Genomic DNA, 11,782 nt, shown 5'->3' with positions numbered 1-11,782 from the left:
ATACAATACACGACTACGGATCAAGCCAGCAATTTCCTATGTCAATTCAATCAAATTTAAGGCGCTCCTGACACGCAGTAAGTTCGGCGCTTTATCAAGCGCACTACTCAGTCAAACATAAAACCCGGAAAAGTTTGTTCGCTCCTGCAACCAACGAGTGGCAATGGATGTTGACAGAAATCCAGGCCGGGTCTTCACCGTGCCCAGTTCTCTGCTCAGTTTACTCCTATCGGCGCTGCAGCAACAGAGCGTGCTGTCAGGTGCGGAGAGAAGCCACTCGCCAAGCGTCTCCAACAACCCCCTTCATCACCAGACAGTTTTGTTGTAGACACTTTTTCGATCATTTCCGGATAATGTTCTAGGATTAACTACATTTTATCCCGTCCAAACACTGCTGTCAGCGATAAACTGAAGGTAAGGCTTCATGTTACTGTCTACAAAGCGAGTGGGTGCCTTGCGTTTGAACAACCACCACATATTCAGCATTTTAAGGCGTTATAATTCTATTAATTGTGGTAAATGACTACACAGACTGTCGTTCCCTTTTATAGCCACGTAATGTATTTTTCTTTTCGTTTACACGGTGGACATATTTGCGAGCTCACGGGAAACGCCACTTGAAATGTCAGTGCCCACACTATCACGGATATGCATTGCGTTCATGGAAGCTGGTGCTATCATTACCTAGCGGTGGACAATATGCGTTAATGAGTGTAACAAAGAAACGATTACGAAGTACCTGTTTCTGTAAGATAAACTCTGGTATGTAGCCTACATATAAGTGGTAGCCCACGTACATATAGGCTACCAAGACTGGCAGATTGTGAGTACATGACTGCGTCTCCAACGGTACATTTTCCGTTTAGGTTGATAGCAGTTCATCGAATCTCATGCATATTTTCCATATAGGTCTAAGATAGTGAGTACACTATTTGGTGTAAATATATTTCTAATTGTTGTATCCGAATGAGACAGTACTTTCGCAGCGTACTACTTGTTTCTAAAAAGAAAACACAGTAACGGTAGTCATGACACAGTATCAAAGGGACGTGAGACGCGAGCTGAATGAATCAAATGAGGCTCCGGTTTCCCTTCAAGCAAATGAATATCTCTATCGGTATGCATCCTGAAGATACAGTTTGGTGGGATGAATAGCGTACTTTAGCGATGGGATTGTGATGATCACGTTGATGGGGTGAGAAAGCAAGTGTTCCGCGCTCCCTGACTAACTTCAGTCAAGGAGAAAGCCAGGTAAATCGTCTTTGCTGCAGGTACCGCACCGAGCCACCTCACTAGGAAGCGTTTTCAGGCGTTTACATCTTCAACATGTCGACAATAGTAAAGCATATATAGCTAGAAAATAACATTTGTTTAAGTACAAAAATAAAAATAAATAAACCTGCACTACCCAGTCTTAATTTTCTTATTGATCACTTGTACTTCTCTGGGTTTCTTGCGCACAAGAAATAGCTACTTATGACAAATACATATTTTGATAATCTGTAATCCTAGATAAAGGACTCTGAAATGGCATACCTTGACATACCTGTGCTTGGATTAGGCTACCCTCTGTTTTGGGGGAATGTTCGCAATATTATCAACATCAGGAGTCATAAGCTTCCCTCTGCCTCCCTGGCTGCCTATTTGTCTGCTTTGGAGAGAGGATTTGCAGAAAATGGTAATCTTCTGACAGGGAGAAAAGACATTAAATCCAATTTAAGGCCACATTTGAAAAAGTCAGAGCGAGAGAATAGTTTAGCCATGACCAACCAAAAACACACACACACACACACACACACACACACACACACACACACACACACACACACACACACACACACATACCCACGCACCCACACATAAAAGAGTCCGAAGTGCTGTCTTCAGTAATACAGTAATACATTTTGCTGGGATGTGGCGGCACTGGGATAGTCTAAGTTAGATAGCTATGTAGATAGTTTAGCTTTGAGCAAACACTGACACAAAAAGGTATCACAGGCTGCTGTTGTTTGTAAGGATCATGTTGATTTGAATGTTTCAGCTTTCATTTGACTGACATATCAGCAGTAACTGCATTGAAGGGTCCTCTTCTCTGCCTTTTAAATGTTTAAGGGGCATATAGCTTTTCGTTTTTGGAATGAAAGGTTTCAGGGTACTGTCTGAACATTCTATGTTGTTCGAAGTGTACCATTCCCTCCCTATGAGCAAGAAATGAGCAACTCAGAATTCTTCATCAGTGTAACGTCAGATTGTGAGTTCATTTTCATACCGCAGCCTACAGGAACTTGACCTTTCCTGGCATGCTAATTGAGGATCAGGTTATTTTTATCAGACTTTTCTCTCCTACTAGCTAACAATGCTAGCAGTGGTTAAACCTCTGACATTGTATTACTTCATTAGTTTTCCATGCCAGCCAAATAACTATTATGAAGGCTAAATGCTACAAACTGAATGAATCTCATGGATTATGTTTTGTGAACTTGGAGCGGGAGCTTTCAGGGAGACATTCATTCGAGAGACCAAATGCATGACTGTCAATCAAGGTTCTAGGTTATCAAGCTAGTTGTTAGCTAAAATGTATCATCTTTGTCTGTTTGTGAATATGATTAGCCACCAACAACAAGTCCTGAGACCCCTGAAATATAACATGGCTGGAGATTTTTCTAAAGTAGGCACTTAGCTGCTAATATTTTAGTTTATTGTGTTTAGCTAGCCTTCTAAGTTATGCCCTCTGGCTCTCTTCCACCTGTAGCCATTGCATCCAATTTCATCTTCAGTCATCAGGTCCCCTTTTTAGATTAACCATCTCAATTTCACCGATTGGATAATTTGTTTCACCGGGAAGCTGGCAGTTTGTAGATTCTTTGCATTCTTTGAGATTTAGTTTGGTAGAATGAGAATGGTGAACCTCTAACATCGACATACTTGGTTATGACTTGCTGTGATTAGTGTGTTATTTTGTCACAGGCACAAAACCATAGGTGAAGGCAGATTGTCCTAGTTGTGAACGCCCAAGGTTGTGCGTCATTGCAAATAACTTCATGGCTATGATCTGATAGCAGGCATGAAATAAAGGTGAAGGTCTATTACATTGCATATTATTCAGCATTTCATACAATACACAACCTGAAGTGTACTAATGTCTTATACAGGAGCTCTATAATGCAATCGGTATGTAACGAAGAGCCCCAACAAAGCTGTGCAGAACTGCCATTTTGTTCAATTCCATAAGATTGTGAGTGAGTTGCCACTGCGTACATGGTGTCTCATACAAAGTCATTTGCCAGTCCGAATGGAGGTCAAGTACATAAACTCTTAACGGAACTAGAACTAAAAGATTACAAGAGGTCAGAAAATTGTCAGAGGAAAAACAATAAATGGACTTAAGGGACGATAATGGAATACTATAAGCGGATGCAGTGGTCTGTCAGTGGGAGGAGCCAAGGATCCCTGTTGATCAGCCATGTAGACGGAAAAAGCAGTCGCTGGATTGAAAAAGCAGTCATTGTGGGTTTGTACACTCAAGAGGAGCTAGACACGGACACCTGACATCTCAATGTTTCAGCATAGACCTGTTGGTCTTACAGCTGTGTACATGTTGTTTGTATAATCCACGTGTCTGTGTTTATGTATACATGCATGCATTATATTAGGAACCATTCAAGCCCCAGCCTTCTCCACCGACAGTGTGAAAAGGGGCAGTGATGTAAGCAGTGGGTCTGGTGTTGTCATAAGTCAGCAGAGTCCATCTTTGGCCACTGAATCTCCATGTTTCTTGATGGCTGACAAACCGTTGGTGTTGACCAGGGACTGAGCAGAGAGGCGCTGTGGAGGGAGTCACATAATCAGATTCATTAGAGCTCCTCCAGTCCACTGTGTCAAGTGAGTTGGCACAGCCCACATTATCTGCCTCTCTATGGAGCCACAAATAGACTGCGATGCTACACTCTGATGGGTTTCTGTCACTACTTATCGAGGGAAGTATGCAGGTAGACATATACAGAATATACTGTAAATGTGCACATTCTTCATGATATCATATTGATTGGAATGGTCCCTGTAAGTTCTAATGGTTTACAAGATGCACACTGTCCCTCAGGGTTTTCTTTGAAGTGTAAAGGTTATTGGTTATTGATGTTAGATGAACAGACCTAGGGCAACATGGTCATGTTTTGATGAATGTCCACATCATGCTTGGCCCTGCAGCGATGGGATCCAGAGCGGATGGGACTTTGATGGTGTACTGCCTGGTGTTAGGTTCTGCCATGGTGGAGCTCTGGGGCTCCGATGGACTCCGGCTGCTGCCATATGGTGCACTCCCTGTCTGTCTTCCACGCCGCATTATTTCACTGGTCACCTTTCAGTGAGCCGCTGAATAACACTAAATCACTGAAGAAGCCTAAGAGCACATTTCATTTAAAGATCAATGGGCTCATTGGGATGTGAGCAGCATTAAGGAAAAGGGCTTGAGGTAATCTGATTAGGAGGTATTCTGTAAAGCCCATTTAAAGACAGTTATCAGTTTAAAATATAATGCTTTAGGGGCTCTTCACAACATAAAAGTCGGATTCACTGGCGTCCCACAGTTTCTCGTCTGGTACTTTCTTTCTTTGAAGTTTACGGTCTCGTGCTCGAAATACCACACAATGGACCAAACAGAGATGTGACGAGAGGCGAACAATGCAAACAGACAGTGCTGAGATGAAAATTAGCATTGTGGCAAACTGATCATCCTAACAGTATCAGACTGCTAATTTGATAGGCCCGTTTGAAATGAGTCACTGGAGCTGACACGCTATCTCAGTTGATTATTGTCTTGATTTGTCATCCATTTTCGTTTTTTAAACCAGCCACTAGATTTACATTTTCTTTGTTAGATCACTTTATTATATTGCTATGTGCATGACACAGGTTAACGGAGGGGATAAGCTGTTTGTCTTGCCTTGATGGCCGTGATCATCGTATTGTTATGATGGTCAGTCAGTCAGTCGCAGGAAATATGTATTTCGAAGAAAGGAAAGGATGTTGGATGCTCGTAGGGTTACTCTTCCTTGAAAGGTACGCAAGATGATGAAAAACACTTTAAGCTGTTAGTCTTGCCTTGATGGTCGTGATCATGGTATTGTTATGATGGTCAGTCAGTCGCAGGAAATATGTATTCGAAGAAAGGAAAGGATGTTGGATGTTCGCAGGGTTACTCTTCCTTGAAAGGTACGCAAGATGAGGAAAAACACTTTAGTCAAGGAAAAGGAGACAGGCAGTGCTGTCTCATAAGCTCACTGCATGAATTCAGTCCTGATCCTGAGAGCCAATTTTACCCTGTCAAGCCTGCAAAAAAATCAATTATGACATTTTGTACTAAATTAGATTAAACATTCTAATCCTTTATTAATTATTATCTGTCAGACGTGTTTTAATGATATGAAGATGTCCTAGAATCCGCCGTACTCATCCTGCTTGGTGATAAGAAAAGCCAAGGGGCACCAAGTCTGAACAACTTCCTGCAGCCGTTATTTTTAACACTGTCCATTACTCCAAGAATAGGGCACCATGTTGGCTTTGAAATGGAAGAGGCTGGCACGTATAAACAGCGCCTTAAAGAGGTTTCCATCCTCCTTGCACCAAGACCAGGAGGTATTTATGCCACTGAAGGTGGGAGGATGATTCACAAAAAAAAAAACGATGCAATCTGTGTAGCAGTGGCGTCGTATCACGACAAGCCAGTGATTCACCAGCGTGCACAAACATGGTGTGTCATAACTGTAACAGAAAATCAAAATGGAGTGCTGTCTGAAAAGTGAAGGTTGTTTGAGTAAAGCGAGACACAATGCCATAACCTTTAATATTCACAGCAGTCCTAAGAGATTTTTGTTAAATGTGTTGAACTTTTGACCCATCCCTATTTGCCCTGCTGCAGTAATGACTGAATGGATTTTGCATCCGAATTCTGACTCTCAGTCTGATCTGTAAGCCTTCAGTATTTTACAGATCTGCTATAGGCCAGTGGTTATGATCTGGACCATGCAGCCCGCTTGGTTGCCCTGGAGAATTGTAGGTCTTTGGAGGCTACAGAACACATCTTTAAAAATGGAATGACATCCGCATCATGTAATTGGTTTGGCTAAACAGCTGTTGTTCACACTCTGAGATGAGGTTGAACATTGAGCTGCCTAAAGATGGTATGGAGAAGTGCTGGAGAGCTTTGGGGTTGTACCTGAGAAAGGCAAGCGTGAAGGAGGGACTCTCTTAAATTTTGCAGAAAGCAGTGACTAGTTAATTGTATGTATTTTGTTTGATTATTTGTACTTTGCTTGTACAAAGGTTAATTTGATAAGAATTGAGATTTGTGTCTTAAACCACAAGACATTACACAGTTAACAGAATTAACCATGTTTAGCTGGCCACCCAAAGACACATATTTTTAAACTAATGCCATGCCTGTTTCAGTTAGCCTCTATCAACACATGCATGACTGGCACAAGCCTACCAGGCTCTGACAGGGAGACCCACTCTGGCAAGGACAGTTTGGCATCCATAGTCTAAGCCTATTACCAAGGCCCTTTAGGACACGGCAGGGACAGCTGAATACATAGACATGTGTCTGCATTGGGACAGCAACAAGCAATGCTATTCTACCATATGCTGCTTGTAATATTTGTATTAGTTATTTATTGTCAAAATAGCATCACTATTTGAATGGTTTGCCATTCGACCTTGAGTCTGACCTTTCATCCGTCCTGCTGAATGAACACTTAGTATGTTATCTTTCTTTCAGTATTTAGTAAATGACACATGCTGTCATTTTTCCTGTTCTAATGTGAATTGGCATTTTTCATTGTCAGTTTATAATGAATTGACTTTTCTTTTTCCTTTTTTTTTATAGACATTTTATATTGAGTTTGGATGCTTTCTATTTGTACTGATGTTTAGCACTGTTGTTTGTGAAGAGCTATGTCTATCTCTATAAGCCAAATCAGCTGTATGGATTAGCTAAAAGGAGGAATTTTTTAATGATGTCCACAACAACAATACAGAAATAGCAGCGCCCCAAGAACCTGAAAACGAGTTTAGATTATAACACTGTAATGACAGAAAACAATGACTTGTATGTTCAGTGTGTTTGTTGTAAGCCAGTGTACGTCTTCTCCAATTATAACAGCTGACCAATTGGTTTCCCGCCCATATTAGCATATGTGTGTGAATCTAATCTGCAAATGAAAATGTTTCTGGCTGTGTGTCGTTCTTCAAGGGCATTGATTTGAGTCAGCATATGCCAGTGCTTTATGATCCTTAAATGCACTTTCATAACTTTCATGTAGTGCACTATTCTTTTGTCTAAATGTCTTCATAGTTTGGATTTGTAATTGTATTAGTTTTGCAAATTTCATTAGCGAATAATGACTTGGACCTACTGGCATTATGTACTTGTTAGTTTAACATACCATGTACCAGTTGAAATAAAACAAAAAGGCAATCTGCCCCTGGTGGTCATGCAGACCAAGTAGGAAGGCAGAAAAAACAGTGTGACGAAAGCATAGCTGTGATGTGTGGAATGATCAAAGCGTGGTCCGATCTCACCCACCAAGCTACGGAGGTGATGAAGTGTTGCTTGGAAACAGCCTATTAAGGATGTGTCAAGCCGATCCTCTGTGCTGTTGCATGTAGCAGGTCACAAGGAGCGCTGTACCTGCAGGTTAATGCTGTCTTATTGCCAAACTCGTGTCAGTAAGTTAGTTGAGCCTGTGAAAGCAGCTCCGTGCATCCTAATTAACTGCATAACAGTAGCATTAGTCAGATGAGGCGCGTCATTTTTTGCATAGAATCTCTTCGTCACTTTCCCCCCTCCGCCTTCAGAGCTCACCTCGGTGCGTCAGAGGCTCGTTCTGAACTCCTACCCAGGCCCGAGCCATTATAGTCATGTGTAAAGAATGGGCTGTTGAAGCGTGCTCTTCACTGGAGACCTGGAGGAGGGCCAGATCCCTGTCTTCAGCGGTAACCCTGGCTACCTGCCAGCCTCGCCTCGCCTCGCCTCTCTCCATCAGGTGGCTTGTTATTGTCAATTTTTTTTTTTTTTGCTATTTTGAGAGGAAAAGGGGCACCTGCGTGACTGATTTTCATTTGATTTGTTCCAGCTCAGTGTCAGGTTTACCTAGGGGGACATTGGCATATCTAACAGCCATGTGTCCTGCTAAGATGCTATTTGTGTTCATCTTTTTTTCCCCTGTTAGGACAGAGAATATAGCCGTTGTCGTCTGTGTAAGAATAGATTATCCGGTCACCATTTTGTAAATCATTTTAACAGTATGTTTTTATGACTAGGTTCAGTTTGTTTTGAGCCATGCAGAGGAATTATATACTATTATGCGAATGAAAGGTCACGTTGTAATGAAATGTAAAACCTCTATTGTCTGAGCACATTCCATGCACAGTGTTGACAGTGAAGCGCAGGTAGTTGCCTTGTTAGTTATTTATGCTGTCCTAAATCTTTTACTCTGCACATTACAGACTGCTATTGATTAAGTGATTAATTGATTGATTGATGTCCACTATAAATCAGTTTAGGCCTACCTGCTGGGAACTGTGGTATAGAAATAATAGAACACTTTTATACTTTTACGCCATTGCTATCAACATTTGAGGCACTTCTGTTAGCAGTGGTGTATTTTTCTAAGCATAGTGTCTTCAGTATCTTAATTCCAAGGGAAGGACTGGAAAGTAATGCAGTTGGCTGTTTTTGATCCAAGCAGCTCATTAACAAGCATGTTAGCAAGCACACACAGATAGTTGGACCTTGCCAGATAATCTTCACGTCTTAGGCTATGCTAACTATGTCTGATTTACACACTGATTGGTTTACCAACATATTTGTGTTCTTTTTTGCAACGTAGAGGGCAGGATATTTACATACATTTCCATCTATTCATTTAGCAGACACTGTTATGTAAGGTGACTTACAGTACAGGTATGCACTGCCATCAGAAGCCTCCCTGGGAATCAAACCCACCATCCAGGTTAGCCCCTTGCTCTACCAGATGCTCTGCCCACTGAGCCACAAATAACCTTTGAATCGAGGAGGGAATAGCATATTTGAATATATCGATGCCATGTTAACCTACCATTAGCGTCACTGCTGGTAGTGTTGAAACCAAGCCTAGCAGCTTTTTTTTTAAAGCATTCGTTGTTACAAGATGAATGCACTGAATTACAGTTATCACGGGAAAAAACAAAACTAAGCTTTGACAATTCAGAAAAGCTATTATATTCACATTTCTGATAGAATTTTGCAAAAGTAACAGGTCAGTAATATTTCCGAGGAAGGCCCTTGGTTAGCTGTCTTGAGGGATTAGGGATAGTTGAGATCGGAGGGACGTCTGGAGAGCTGGAGCATGGGTGGCGCCTCGTGCACTCCCACTGTACATGCCTGTGGCAGTGGCTCTGTGCGTTATCATTGGTCAGAAGGAAACATGCATGAAGCTCCATTATGTGTGAGCCTGGCTCCAGCTGAATGCGTCTGAGAACTGGAGCAGTGCACAGTGGCCCCGGGACCAGCGGGGCCCGAGAATAGAAGACATGAGCTCATGATATGTTATGGTTAACAAAACATGCAAAGCATGTCACTGCCGTGGGTTTTTCATTGCTCTCGTTCGCATGTTTTCAGATCCTATCGTGGGGTTTGGGGAACTCATGTTACAAATGTACTGTTTCCTTTCCCCCCCAAATACTGCGAGAGATGGGTGGAAAGTTGAAGAAATCTTGCGTTTTCTTTAGTTGAAGTCAAATATGCTGGGGTGGAGTGGGTGAGGTGAGGTGAGGTGCTAGACTATTTTCAGAGATATAATAAAATTGGATTAGCAGTTCCCTTGCTCCCTGGTCCTCATTTCGCTGTGTTTAATCACCAGTGAGGTCTCTAAATTAAAAGGGCAAGGTGTTGTTTTCTCTCTAACATCTTCCAAGGGCTTGCACTTTTAATTGGCCAGTTCATGGGCTCTAAATGCTCAACATAGAAAGCGCACACACAGTAGTTTTATTAAAGATGAACTATGTTCTCTCCTGAGATGAAAACAATGTTCTCATCACCATGTGTTAAAAAAAACAGTTAATTGTTAATTGCTTGGAAAGAACAAGGTTATGTCCCAAAGTGTCCAGAAAAAAAGAGAACATAAGTTGCTGACTACAGTGTAACGTTTTAGATTTAAGGAAGAGGTTTACGGTGGATGTAGCCGTCTCTGTCAGGAAAAAAAAAGAAAGAAATATAAAAATGCTGATAAAGCAGATTTATTGTGCTGTATTCTGACACCACTGGGACCCTTCTGATTAAATATCAACGTATGTCCTGCTTTAGTAAAAGAATTGGGACAGTTGTGAAGGCATATCTGACATCCTTTTGCACTGCTCACAAACATCAAAAGTAATACAACTCAAATTCATTCAGTGTTATTTAATAATGTGGGCATTAAGTACTATAATAATATACAATAATAATTTATTATACCACTGTCTTGCTATGTCATTATTTATATAGTACAAATGAATACAGAAAGCACGTATCAGATAAAAAAAAAGAAACTAGTTTTCACCCTCTGTTGGAGTTGCTATTTAGTTTAGTAAAACCACACTGATATTGATTGGTGTTAGCTCCTGGGAGGGCTGTAACTCCAAGCACACACACTTCACACCTCGTCTTTTGTACAGAGCAAACCAAATGTTTACAGTTCATGTGGTCTCTGTTGGCAGGGGATTGAGAGTGTCGCTCTGACCTTTTTGGTACCTGGAGTGTATTATAGATATGAATAGGAGAAGGTCAGATCAGCATGCTGCACATTAAGCCGGTTGAGTCCAAAAGCCTCTTCATTGTGTCGGTGCAGTGTAGACGTGCACCAATCAGGAAATGGGCGCTGGGCTGTCAAAATTTGATGATGGTGCTGGTTGTTTTTTCCTAGCAAAGGTTCAAAAAGCCAGGTTTGAGCTGTACATGTGTTGATCAGTCTGTGCTGCTGTAAAAAGGGAATGTGGATGATTCAGGTAAGGATTGTTTCCCCATCTCTAGTGTCAGTCCATTTTTTTAATCTCGTGGGAGAACAGAGACGTGGCGTACAGAGACTGCTAGGGGGGGGGACATAGTCAGAAATGAGCCGTATGAGTCCAATTTCCATCTACATTTCTCTAGCCACTCTTGACAACCTCCCACCTGCTGGGCCCATCCTGGCAGGGAGCCTACCCCTTGTGTGACTAATTCAAAGCACCCCCCCCCCCCCCCCCCAATCCTGCTGACACACTGCATGCTGGACCGTCCCGGTGCTGACTAAAAAAAAAAAAAATAAATAAAAATCCCTCACCTCAAACTGCGGGTCAGCCCGTGCCAGAGTCCACTGTTGGCTGGGGCTGAAAGGCGTCACTGTTGTTTGAAGCCTCCGTGCCAGTGACTAATTCACAGCTAGCTTCACTCAGAGCCCAGTGGATGGTTCAGAGCTGGTGGGGATGCGCAGGCAGGCACCCCAGAGTGTGTCTCATCCTAACCTGTTACTCAGCCAGGCGGCTTTGCCACTACCAGCCTGAGAGGGGACTGAGAGCGTGCGAGAGAGTGTGACGGAGAGTGAGAGAGAGAGAGTGTGAGAGAGAGTGAGAGAGAAAGTGAGAGAGAGAGAGAAAGAGAGAGAGTGTGTGTGTGAGAGAGAGAGAGAGAGAGAGAGAGAGAGAAAGAGAGAGAGTGTGTGTGAGAGAGAAAGAGTGTGTGAGAGAGAGAGAGAAAGAGAGAGAGAGAGAGAGAAAGAGAGAAAGAGAG

General features: G+C 42.2%; 1 protein-coding gene across 3 annotated transcripts in view; it reads left to right on the top strand.

Moving 5' to 3' along the window:
• The first annotated feature begins 248 nt into the window (after window positions 1-248).
• dlgap1a (discs, large (Drosophila) homolog-associated protein 1a) overlaps window positions 249-11,782 on the top strand; it is an 82,070-nt gene continuing 70,536 nt past the window's right edge. For all 3 annotated transcript variants that reach the window (XM_031563022.2, XM_031563023.2, XM_031563021.2), the window contains exon 1: window positions 249-414. The gene's annotated coding sequence lies outside the window, so the exon portion shown is untranslated. The remainder of the gene's footprint in view (window positions 415-11,782) is intronic.

Source organism: Clupea harengus, chromosome 25, assembly GCF_900700415.2.
Source record: "Clupea harengus chromosome 25, Ch_v2.0.2, whole genome shotgun sequence".
NCBI lineage: Eukaryota > Metazoa > Chordata > Actinopteri > Clupeiformes > Clupeidae > Clupea > Clupea harengus.
The sequence above is the reverse complement of the archived record's forward strand: the minus strand, read 5'-3'. Positions and strand labels throughout refer to the sequence as shown.